Source organism: Calliphora vicina, chromosome 1, assembly GCF_958450345.1.
Source record: "Calliphora vicina chromosome 1, idCalVici1.1, whole genome shotgun sequence".
Classification (NCBI taxonomy): Eukaryota; Metazoa; Arthropoda; class Insecta; order Diptera; family Calliphoridae; genus Calliphora; species Calliphora vicina.
In genome coordinates this window covers 169,139,436-169,151,773 of record NC_088780.1, presented here as the reverse complement: position 1 = coordinate 169,151,773, position 12,338 = coordinate 169,139,436, and the positions used below count along the sequence as shown (strand labels likewise).

Sequence of the window (12,338 nt, the reverse complement as noted above, 5' to 3'; positions counted from 1 at the left end):
TCTTTCTTTTGAACAGCAGTTACAGGTATTGCGGCAACATCGGTAAAATCCCTAGTCAGAGTTCTATAACATCTATGATAATTCGCCTATAGTTAGCTGGCTAACGAGTTACCATTGCGATATCTGGACCGTATTAATTGGTGACTCCCTAACATACATAATCTAGATATTATGAAACCGCATATCACATTATTGGTAAATGAAAACTAGCTGTAAAAATGGCTAGACAAATAAAGATGATCCGAAAGCGATTAAATTTGATGGTGATACATTCAGTCATTGCACATTGTTGGGTAGTTTGTCAAATTTACTGACGCCCGTTTATGAACCAATGCATCTAAACAATGTACTTTTCATGGTTCCAAAGTGAAGCATTCTGCATAGACCGTAACAAATAGTAGTTGGATGGTGCAAGGTCTGGACTATAAGAAAGGTGAGGCAAAAATTCCCGAAAACTTCTAAATAGTTTTTAACAGGTAATGCATATTGTGGCCGAGCGTTGTTACGGTTTAATGTCTGGACTCATATTATGGACGTTTTTCGGCAAATGCTCGTTTCAAACAAATCGGTTGCGTTCTGTACAAATTCCATGTGATGTTTTGGTCAGATTTCAGCAGCTCATAGTAGACAGAACGATTCGGCTGATTGGTCTGGTTTCACATGCGATCTCTTACGTTTGGGGTTATTGTAATGGATACATTTTTCGTCGCAAGTATTTTCTTTTATAGCGTTTAAGCATCATTTCGGACATGTAAAATCGCCTTTCATGGTCTCTCGTCTTCAATTCGTATGGTACCCAATTTCCCAGTTTTTTGATTCTTCCAGCTCACAAAATAGCTTATTGAGTAGTTCCCAATGATTTTACAAGCTCTTGTTGAGTTTGATAACAATCTTCGTGGAGTAATGACGCCAATTCTTGGTTTTGAAACATTTTTGGGTGGCTTGAGCGATCTTTGTCTTCCGTGTCAACGTTGAAAGTGATGGAACACATTTACCATAAGCTTTGGTAAGCAGTCCGTGTGCTTCAGCGGCACTTTTGTTTTTCAAAATAAAAAAGTAAAGCAAAACTTCCCGCATATGACGCACAAAATTTAACATTTTCGAAGCAAAAAACAACCTTGTTGGTCAATAACTAAGTGAGAATAAATGAAAGATATGTACCCTCAAAATGTCATATACAAGTTATTAAAACAAAAGACGAGATCAAAAGATACGACACCAAATATTACTTCCAAAGTCGGGAATCGCGATATAAACAAATCTTGGCATCATAATTGATGGAGTAGAAATTCCTATAGACGACGTTTTCGCCAGCCTTTATATCTTCTGATACAACGTCACTTTTCTCACAGATGATTGAACACTGACCGAAACAATCGCTTTGGGTGCCAATCAGTCTATAAATACTGAAAGATATTAAGAACCATAACCGGATGATATATCCGAGATATACACAAAAATATTTACATTTCCTCTCGTAAGCAGGCGTCAACTGGTCAAATTATCGATAACATTTTATAATCAACCTTATCTTTAATCTAGTACGAAACTGTCGATGCTGTAAAACTCTAATGCCTTACACGATATGGTTGATTAAATTTACAGAGTCCGACCGAAACCGGTTTTAAGCCGATACCGAAGTGGCTCAAAATCAATATTCCGCATAATCAAACAAACAAACTGAAACGTTTATCTTTAAAATTCCATAGAATTGTTTATATACTTTATAGAAGTCTCGGTATTCGGCCAAATTTTCCCCCATATTCGGAATACTACCGAAACCTGACCTATTCTGAAACAGAATGTTCGCGGAACTGAAAAATTGTTTTTTCGCCAAGGTTGGTTACCGTGACGATAACGTTACGTAACTGACGTTACCGAAATAACTGCAATTACCGTTACCGAAATAATAAAAATTAGCGTTACCTTTCACCGTTTCGAATCGGTAGAAAAACCGTTTTCGCATTTTATTGCCTGATTTGGATAATTTTTTGAACACAGACAATTTAGACTGGAAGATTCGAAGAATACAAACAAATATTTGGGGGGTAAACGGTCTGCTATTAGATCGTATTGTCATAATGTCCTAAATATTATTTTTGTTTAGAGAAATTGTTGTTGTGCTGCAAACAAAAAAGTGTTATTTTATGACAAAACAATAAACATAGTTCAAAAAGTCTTAGTTTAGAACATTTTTGTTTGAAACACACACAGAGAAAACGGATTCGTTATAGCAACCGAATTTGTTGTCAATCGAATCTTAGTGACCGAATTTTACAGTTGTGACTACAAAATTTTAAAAGGGGTAACAAAAGTTTGGTTTCCTCAACTGAAATTCTTCTTTATCAACTGACTTTCTGTTGTTAGAACAGAAAAATTATATGTGTGCAACCGAATCATTCGATTGGCAACAAATTCGGTTGCTATCACGAATCTGTTTTCTCTGTGCAACAAAAATTAGTTTAAACTAAAATAATATTTTAGGACATTATGTATTGTCAAATAGCTAATAGCTGACAGTTTGAATGCCCCAATTATTTTTCAAACAAATATATCACAAACTACACAGAGATAACAAATTCGTGATAGCAACCGAATTTGTTGCCAATCGAATGATTCGGTTGCACACATAGAATTTTTCAGTTCTAACAACAGAAAGTCAGTTGATAAAGAAGAATTGCAGTTGAGGCAACCAAACTTGTAGGCACAACTGTAAAATTCGGTCACTAAGACAGAATCATTCGATTGGCAACAAATTCGGTTGCTACCACGAATCTGTTTTCTCTGTATACTCTTTCTTCCAAAAAGTTTTTTGGAAATTTTTTTCTTTATGAAACCATAGCAACTAAATGATTAAGATTCGTTTTTATTAAATTCTAAAATTGCTGCTAAAAACTAAACTCTTAAACAAATAGCTTGTTCTTTTTATGGTTTTCCATATTTAAATATTTTACTTTTGCCAAAGGATCTATTTTAATCTTAGCATTTAGATCTAAACTAAGCCAGACTAACATTTAATTAGTTGCTTGAGCAAAAACAAGCAACCAACTGATGGACAGATTAAAATATATTATCTATCGGTTGATTTTGGCAAGATGAACAACTTTGTGCGTCTGTCTGTCAGTCTGTCCGAGCGTGTAGAGTTACAGTTAAAAGTAGCGACTTTAACCGTAAAGGATTTGTGTTGAACAATGTTATTATCCTTTTTTCTTCGTCTTTTTTTTTTGGAAAAGAGTACAAAAATGAAATAGAATTGCATAGTTTATTGCTAAAAGCAATATTTCTGTGTGCCGGTGTTTTGCTAAGATTTGTGGTTTAATCTGAAATCTTTGTTCATTTTTGGTTTTTGCAAATCATTTTTGCATGTCCTTTTCTTTTCTTTGCATTTGTTTTATGTTTTTTTTTAGTTTTAACTAAAAATGAGCAAAAATAAAGCCGATAGATGAAAGAACTAAAAAATCTGCTGCTGTTATTTTGTTGCTTGTTGTTTGTTAAATAATAAGGATTTTGAATGAAAGAGTTTCAAATTTCTTTACTAGTTGCTTGTGCTTTAGAACTTGTTTGCTAGAAATAGCAATTTAGTTTTCTTCATATTCGTATTTGTATCTTTAATGGAGTAAATCCTAGTTTTTGTTTATTTGAACACATGTGTATGTGAGTAAATTTTGGTATGCAAAACATTTAATAACTTTCAGCTGCCATGAAATAAATGAATAAGAAAACCTGAGTTGACCAACCACAATTTTAATTTTATTTGTTTTTTGCTTTAATAATCATTAACACCATCCGAATGACACAGCAAAACATCACACAAAACAGGGGCAGACAGAGATTGTGGAAAATATTTCCATAAAATAAAATTTTGTAATAAATAAATTACGCTCTGTATATGAATTACAACATTACACACTAAACTGACCATTTTGCATTAATCTTCTTTAAGCTCCGAAACGACAACAGACAATTTTCCTCCAGCAAAAAACCATCTCACTGACCATCAACATCCCCAGCATTATTTTGTCAGGAATATTGAATAAATTCAGGCATGAATGTCTGGTTGGTCAACAACATTTATGATGTGTGATGTAATGTTGTCACTTTGACATTTATTTCTTTTTTGTTTGTTTATTTACAATTTTGAGAAATTATAAAATGATGATAATGATAACTAGGACAACGACAACAACGACTTTTCTCTGGGTGACTGAGTTTTGCAAAGGAAAGCAGGACCAACCAACAATTACAAATCTCAGGAAATCTTTCTAATCAGGGGTTGTCCAGCTAGAAAGCATTTCATGATGATGCTTTTGATACTTCCTTCATCAAATAGCAGAAAGACAGACAGACAGATTTAAAACAAAACCAGTATCAAAGTTCGCTTGGATTTTGTTTGCTTCCTTGGCTAAAGTTCATACGCCCCTCAAATAAATCAGATAAAAACACATAACGCACGCACCGCACCACATACCGATAGATACTCGTTTACTTAGACACACTAACACAAACTCATGCCAACTTCTCTGGGGAAGATCATGGAAACGAACTCAGCAGCAAAACTTTGTTACCACCACAATTTGGAATCATTTCAGTTGCAGTAAATGATTTTTATTACATCTGCTGTTTTCACCTATGTGCTCTACTCGTAACCAAATTTAAAAAATTTAAATAAAAAAGTAGAAAATTGTAAATCCTGTCTATGATTTTGTAATGAATTTTTCATGTTCCTGTATTTTTTTTTATATTATTGTTGTTGTCATACCTCTGTTCTGTTCTGCTCTGTCTGTCCGTTGTAGTTTGTGCATGTCTCTCGATCCATCCATCCATCCATCTACATCATCATGTTGTAATATGCAAATTGTCTGAGTATGAATGTGTGTTAGTGTTTCGTAAACAGGGATCTAATAATTATTATGCATTCATCAGGATACCTTGAATTTATCCTGCTAAAGAGATTCATTTATTTTAAAAACACACGCACAGCTCACACAAAATACTAGAATAAACCAGTTTCTAATTTATAAATTTTGTAACGTTTTACAGTGCGTTTTTTTTATTTTTGTCAAATGTAAAAAGCAAAGTAAAAAACTTGATTTCAATTTTGTTCAGTTTTAATTTTTGTAATTAATGAATGTTTTTGGCTAAAAAGCTTTTAAAAAACTATTTTCAAAAATGTCTTAAAAGTTGTGTTGAAGTTTGAAAATTATCCATTGTCTTTCATATTGTTACTACGATGGGAAATGTAATGTAAAGTCTTTGTTAAACTATATTTTTCCAATTTAAATGAAAGGGTATATGGTCACCTAAAATGCAAAATAACGTAACTTCACTTTTTATAAGTTTACAGGAGATATGATATTAAATCTAAACTATGTATATTAGAGTGGGTCGACTGTTTTCAGCAGAAACGCATTCTACGGAAAATTCTAAGAAATTTTCCCCAAGATACCATAGGTCCAAAATCAAATCCTATCTTGCGCCTTTCTTCTTTTATCCAATGATATTTCAGTATTTATTTGTATAGCCTACACCACCATAGTGGAGAGGGTATAATGGGTTTGTGCAGATGTTTGTAACGCCCAAAAATATTAGTCTAACACCCACCTTAAAGTATAACGATCGACTTAGAATCACTTTCTGAGTCAATTAAACGATGTCCGTCCGTCCGTCTGGCTGGCTGTCCATGTAAACCTTGCGACCTGTACTCGCAATTTTGAAGATATTTCGATCATATTTGGTACATATTATTTTTTCGGCCCAAGGACCAAGCCTGTTGAAACTGGCAGAAATCGGTCCATTATTTCACCTAGCCTCCATACAAATGTCCTTCCGAAATTGGACTTTATCGGTCATAAATGTTTAATTTATATATGTATCTACACAAATTCCGCTGCAAATAATATTTTTATATACAAAATTCATGTCACCAAATTTTGTTACGATCGGTCCATAATTAGTCATAGCTCCCATATAGACCCGCTTCCGAAAATCACTTTAACGTGCATAAATCGCTTAAAAATGTTGGTATGCTCACAAAATTCAACATAGTAAACTTTCATATAGACATAAATCACACGACCTAATTTCATGGTGATCGGTCTATAATTGGTCATAGCCCCCATGTAAGGCCCACTTTCGAAAATCACTCACGAATATAAATTATTGATATTTTAAAAGAAAAATGCTTTTGTTCATTTACTTAGTTTAGGGTATTATGAGGTCGGGCTTGACCGACATACTTGATATTTAGAAACAAAATTTTGAAATCTGGATTAACTTGAAACTAGAAATATAACTTAGATGCAAAATGTTATGTGTCTTATTGGGTATATGACTGGCGTATATTTTGACCGCGGTTTTTGGTTTTAATAACATATATGACATTTTGAAAGGTGCATCAGTCATTTATTCTCACTTAGTTATTAAACATTGTAGTGTAAGTAGTTTTGCTTTTGCTTCGAAAATGTCGAATTTTGTACCATAGAGAATAGACATAGAGCGGAAACTCTCCTGTCAAATACCTAACTCAGTTGTCAGAAACTTAAGTGGTGAGAATGTATTAGTAGAAAAAACTATGTGAAAACAAAAACAACACTCGTATGTGTAATTATTTTGAGTAATTTTTTTGTTTGAGTTTTTTTCTCGTTTTCGCTCTATGTTCTCTATGTTTTGTACCAACGATCCATATTCGGAAAGTTTTGTTTTATTTCTTTATTTCGAATGCATATACAGAGAAAACAACCGTGCAACCGAATCATTTGTACCAATTGCTCACCAAAGCTCATGGTAAATGTGTTCGGTTCGTTGAAACCGATGGATGGTGTATGCGGTTCAGAAGTGGTGATTTTGACACGCACAGGTCAGCCAAACAAGTTTGAAGATCAAGAATTGGAGGCATTACTTCTTGAAGATTGTTGTAAAACTCAACAAAAGTTTGCAAAATCATTAGGATCTATTCAATCAATTTCAAAACGTTTGCAAGCAGCACGATTCATCCAAATGCACGGAAATTGAGTACCATACGAATTGATGCTGAGATACCTTGTAAGATGATTTTGAATTTCAGAAATGATGCACCGGATCATTATTTGCGATGAAAAATGGATGCATCCATTACGATAACCCCAAGCGTAAGATATCGTATGTAAAGTCCGGCCAACCAGCCCAATCGACACCAAAGCCAAATATTCATGGCGCTAAGGTAATTATCTGTATTTGAGCTGCTGAAGTATGACCAGACCAACACAGGGAACCTATACCGAACCCAACAGATTCGTTTGAAGTGAGCATTAGCCGAAAAACGCCCAGCCTCACCCGCTTTATAGTCCAGACTGTGCCCGATCCGACTACTATATATTTCGATCGATGCATAACGCTCTTTCTGGTATCGCTTCACTTTGGAACAGATTATCCGAAATTGGCTTGATTTTTTTTGCCCTAAAACGTGAGCAATTCTTTTGTCTCGGAATCATATGGGCAATTCCATGTGGAATAAATTTTGGAATAAATGTGGAATAAATTTTGCAAAAATAAGAGTATCTGAAAAATAATTTGGTCTTTATGTTCCATTCATACTATATTTTAAAATAATAAAAAGTTCTTTCGAAATATTGTTGTCCAATATATTTAGCGAAATAAGGGTATATCGTACGTGATATAAGACGGAACTCATTTTGAGGTACATGTAGAAATATGCGAAAATATTCGAATTGTGAGAGGCGTTAGGTTTTCTTTTAATTTCTTACACTAAACCAAATATTTTTCCTTTACAATCCGTCATATTTAAATAAAAACAATCTTTGGATGATTTTATAATAAATAAAATTTAATATCGTACGTGACATACCGTACGTGACAGATTTTTCTCTTATAATAAGACAATATATATTCTGTAAATATATCTATACAAAAACTAAAAAAGTGAAGAGAAAATATACATTAGGTTTCAATAAACAATTTGATAACAGCAAAAAAACAATCGGAGTCAAATTCATTTCATACTAAATGCTAATTGGGAGCCTAGTTTTCGCCGCAATTTTAGCCTATATATATATACCTAAAAAATTAAAAAATTAAATATAATCAACTATTATTTTTGTCTTTAAATTGTTGTAAGATGATCTAAATACTTTCACATAGTTATTTTTTATTATTTTCTTCTAATCAAATCATCTTGAAAAAAAGTTTCAAGGGTTTTTGTTTTTTCAGTCGTTTTAGCGATTCTCGTGGAATTGCCCATAAAGATGGGAAAAAGTCATATCGAACAATGGCCAATACTTTGAATAAATTTATATTCTTCAAATGTTTCAAAATAAAAGCTAAAAATTTTAAAAAATCCCGCAATTTTAAGAGATAAAACCAATAGAATCCTAATTCTTCTGTGACAACTGATTTTCTGTTGCTATATCGAAAAAATCAATGGATATAATTGAATCATTCTATTGGCAACAAACTACAAGGAATCTGTTTTATCTGTTTAAGAAGAAAATTTGTACAAAAATTTCCCTGGATTTTCTAAAAAAAATACTCTTGGCAATTTTCCGGATTAGGAACCCCAATTTATTCGCAACGATTAACCATATCAGTTAAAAATTATTTTGGAATTGTCTATGTTGAAGCATTCAAATATATCTCGGTTATTTATGGACCTATCTGAGATATAAGCGAAACTTATATCTAAATTTTTTAATTACTGGGATCTCATATAATTTTGTTTAGGCTGCTGACCTTGTCATTTGTTTAATATCCATTGTAGGATCAAATATTTTATAAAATTAAATTTTTTTTTTTTTTTTTTTTTGGAAAATTGCATATCCTTTGAATTTTTAAAGTCCATTTGAAATAACATATGTTTCAATTTTTCCATGTGTACAAATGACTGTTGCACGGTGGGATGAATTAATATTATGGCTGCTTTCAGATTAGATTATGGTTCGTATGTAACCATATTATATTTAAATATTAATTAATCACTTTTTAATACTAGTGGTTATCACAGCGATCATGTTGTAATAGCACAACCATAATATGATTGTGTCCACCTAAATAAAAATTCCACATCACCCATAATATGGTTATGTAAATAATAGCACATATTATCACACAATATTATAGTTGTGCACAACCTAATTAGGATTCCAGTTCAATCATAATGTGAATATTTTTTTAACACTATGATAAAATATACAAAACCATTTGTTTTTTTTTTTTAATATTTTTCAGAATTTTTACCCGTAGTTTCAACACTGCTTAGTTACTTATGGAATAAAAATATTTGTTAATTTTTACCCGTAGATATTGGTAAATTTATCTTCTGGATATTTTGTAATTAAAATTTTCCCAAACACTGCATTTAAAATCGAGCAGTTATTTTCTGAAGTTCCAATATGACATTTTATTTTACATTACGATAAAAATAATTTTTACTTTTCTTAAGTATTGTTCATTTCATTCATTGTCCACATGACAGTACGAAAATGATTTCAAAGAAATAAAAACTTCCTTTAGATCAGTCTTGAAAAAAATATGGTATATTTACTTCCGAGAAAACGAAAAAAATATTGTTTACTTCCCCATAATATTTTATTCATCATTATTAATCTTCAAACATCTCTGTTAATAAGGCATCACCAAACTACCAGCACATAAGAAACGTCCCTCCAGATTCAAATCAGTTGCAAACGAAATAACCATGAAATCACCTGAACTACTGCGCAACTAAAGAGATCATATCATTTTCTAGTTAAAAACCTGTTAACATTTGATCAAGCATATCCTACTCTGGGCCTGACTCTGCTTGATGGCCTGCCTGCTTGTCTGTCCAAATTCAACTGTCATAACCATCAAACAGTAAGATTCGCACATCCTTGTAGGAATATTTACCAATACATACAGATATAATTGGCGCTAAAATTTGTTTTTTTTTTGCAAATATTCCTTCTTTTTTTTAATAAATTATCCTTTTTTTTTCTTCATACGTTGTCCTGTGTTCACTTGTTGTTGTTTGTGCTGATTTTGAATGTCCTGCTGTGAAGGGTTATTGTCATGTTAAAATTTGCCATCCATTGTTTTTATTGTTGCCGGTGAATATGGATTTTTTTTGTGTTATTTTTGTGCATTTGAGCAGAGAAAAATACTCATTGTATAGGAAGGATTAGATTTTCTTTAAGGAAGTAAACTTCCCGCCTTTTTTTCTGAGATCTTTCTATTAAAATGTTAAGAAAGAAGCACACATCCATGATGGCTCATATGCGAGTATGTTGGATTTAATATCACCCACAACAACAATCTCATCACTAATAATAATGATGATGTTAATAATGACAATACAATACCACCGATGATTAGTTGAAATTATTTACATTGTTTAGGTTTTTTGTTTTCAAGATAAAGGATTCATTGTTGTGAAAATTTAGAAATCCTTTTTACGTTAAAAAATATACAAATAACCAGAAATTCATCATGAGTTTTTAATTTTCATACTTTTTGAATTGTATGAATTTTGGGTTGATCTTCCTCTTTTCTGGAAATGACCATTGCAAGTGTTGACAGTTGGTTGATGGAAAGATTTCATGCTGAATTTATTTCAAATTTTCAGAAATTCTTTGTAGGAGTTTTAGGATTCTATGAAAAAGATTCTTATGATTGGATTTGGTTGCCAATAATGTGTACAATTCAATATTCACTAGAGTTTTCCAGATATTATCTATGAAATTTTAAATTTACAAATTAGAATTGATTGTTGCTCTAACTGGCATTGGATTTTTAATAAATTCTAATATTTGTTGGCAACACTTTGAAATTAGATACAGATGCGGATCTGTATTTAACTGTATATTGCCTATTCTTCGTTATTCCAGCACAATATAGAAGTATACACTCGAACATACATTTTTAACAAAAAAATTTTAGTTTAGAGTCAAAAAATAGTAAAAAAAATAAAATTTTTATGCTACAAAGTTATTTTTGACAGCCATTTAGAATGCCTAGATATGTTCGGATTGCATTGATATGTTCACAAGAGTTATTCAGATTTACCGTAGCTACAACTTTGCTAAATATTGTTAGTGAAAAATTAGGAGACCCTGGAAGTTATTCTAAAAAAAGTAAAAAAAAATGTTTCTTCCTATATTTTTTCAAGAAAAGTGCAATTTTTTGGAAAACAATTTTAACAAAATTTATTTGGCGGACTCGTAGCTATATTATTGCCATATAAAGTTAAGCCGTATCACAAAGTCTGAATTAGCAGTTAACCAAAAACTGATGACACCTTTTTTAGAAGCCCCACTGATTTTTAGAAACTTTTGGGGCCCATAAAAAAAATTGGTCACCCAAAAGGACAAACTGAGTATGTATTGGGTTTTCCTACCCTTTGGTAGTAGAGTCGAACATATACCAGTGTAGTTAGACAAAGAAAAAAATCTGATGAAATTCATTAAATTCATTTCATTATAACGCGTGACAAAATTCATATTCAATTCACTTGTACTCACTACATCCTTTTTTCTTTCTATCACGTGTTGATAGAGAGTGTATTTAATGAAAATAACGATGAAATTATTGTAAACATGTTAATTAATTCCCACAATAACTAAAACTGAAGAAATCTCAACATTACTATTACTTCCGTTGCTTCCTACAAAAGCGTCAAAACATGTTCAACATTTTTGTTTAATCAGATAAATATTTTTCGCTTTGTTTTCTTTTCATTTCATTATTTTCATTTCGTCACATTCTCACTCGTCATTTTATTAATATTTGGTTAAAGGATGACATAGATATAATTTCGTTTTCAATGGAAATAAATATTGAAAGGAAATAAATGAATGTTTGTGTTTTATGTTAAGTACAGTGGGTATAAAAATAATCTGGAAAATAGAAAACATTGAGTTCTCTTCGAGAACGACTTTGTTGGGATCCATCTTCTTATAAGACGACTAAACTAATGTTGCATTTTTTTTTTATCCATGTATTGATTGTCCACAATCAGGAAAGCGAAGATAATTTGTGATCATGTTTACAACAGTGCGGCACACAGAGGGATGGCTTCATACATTTTTTGTAAAAAATTATAAGGAATGGTCGTAGAGCATTGAAATTTGGCACCGAGAATTACATGGACTAAATTAAGAAAAAAAATTTTTTTATCAAAATCGACCACGCCCAACGCCCACTGCTCATACAATCCAAATAAATTTTTTCGCATAAAATTTTTCCTATCCAAGTAATAGTCTAGAAATTTGGTACATATATTTTTTGAAATAAAAGAAGAACGCATGCCGAGTTTCAATAAAATCGGCTCACGAAACCCATACATAGATTAGAATTTTTTTGATATTTCG

At 31.9% G+C, this 12,338-nt stretch overlaps 1 protein-coding gene across 1 annotated transcript in view; it reads left to right on the top strand.

Annotated features, from left to right (window-relative positions):
* Positions 1-12,338, top strand: part of stg (string) — a 306,094-nt gene that overhangs the window by 87,193 nt on the left and 206,563 nt on the right. The window lies entirely within an intron of this gene.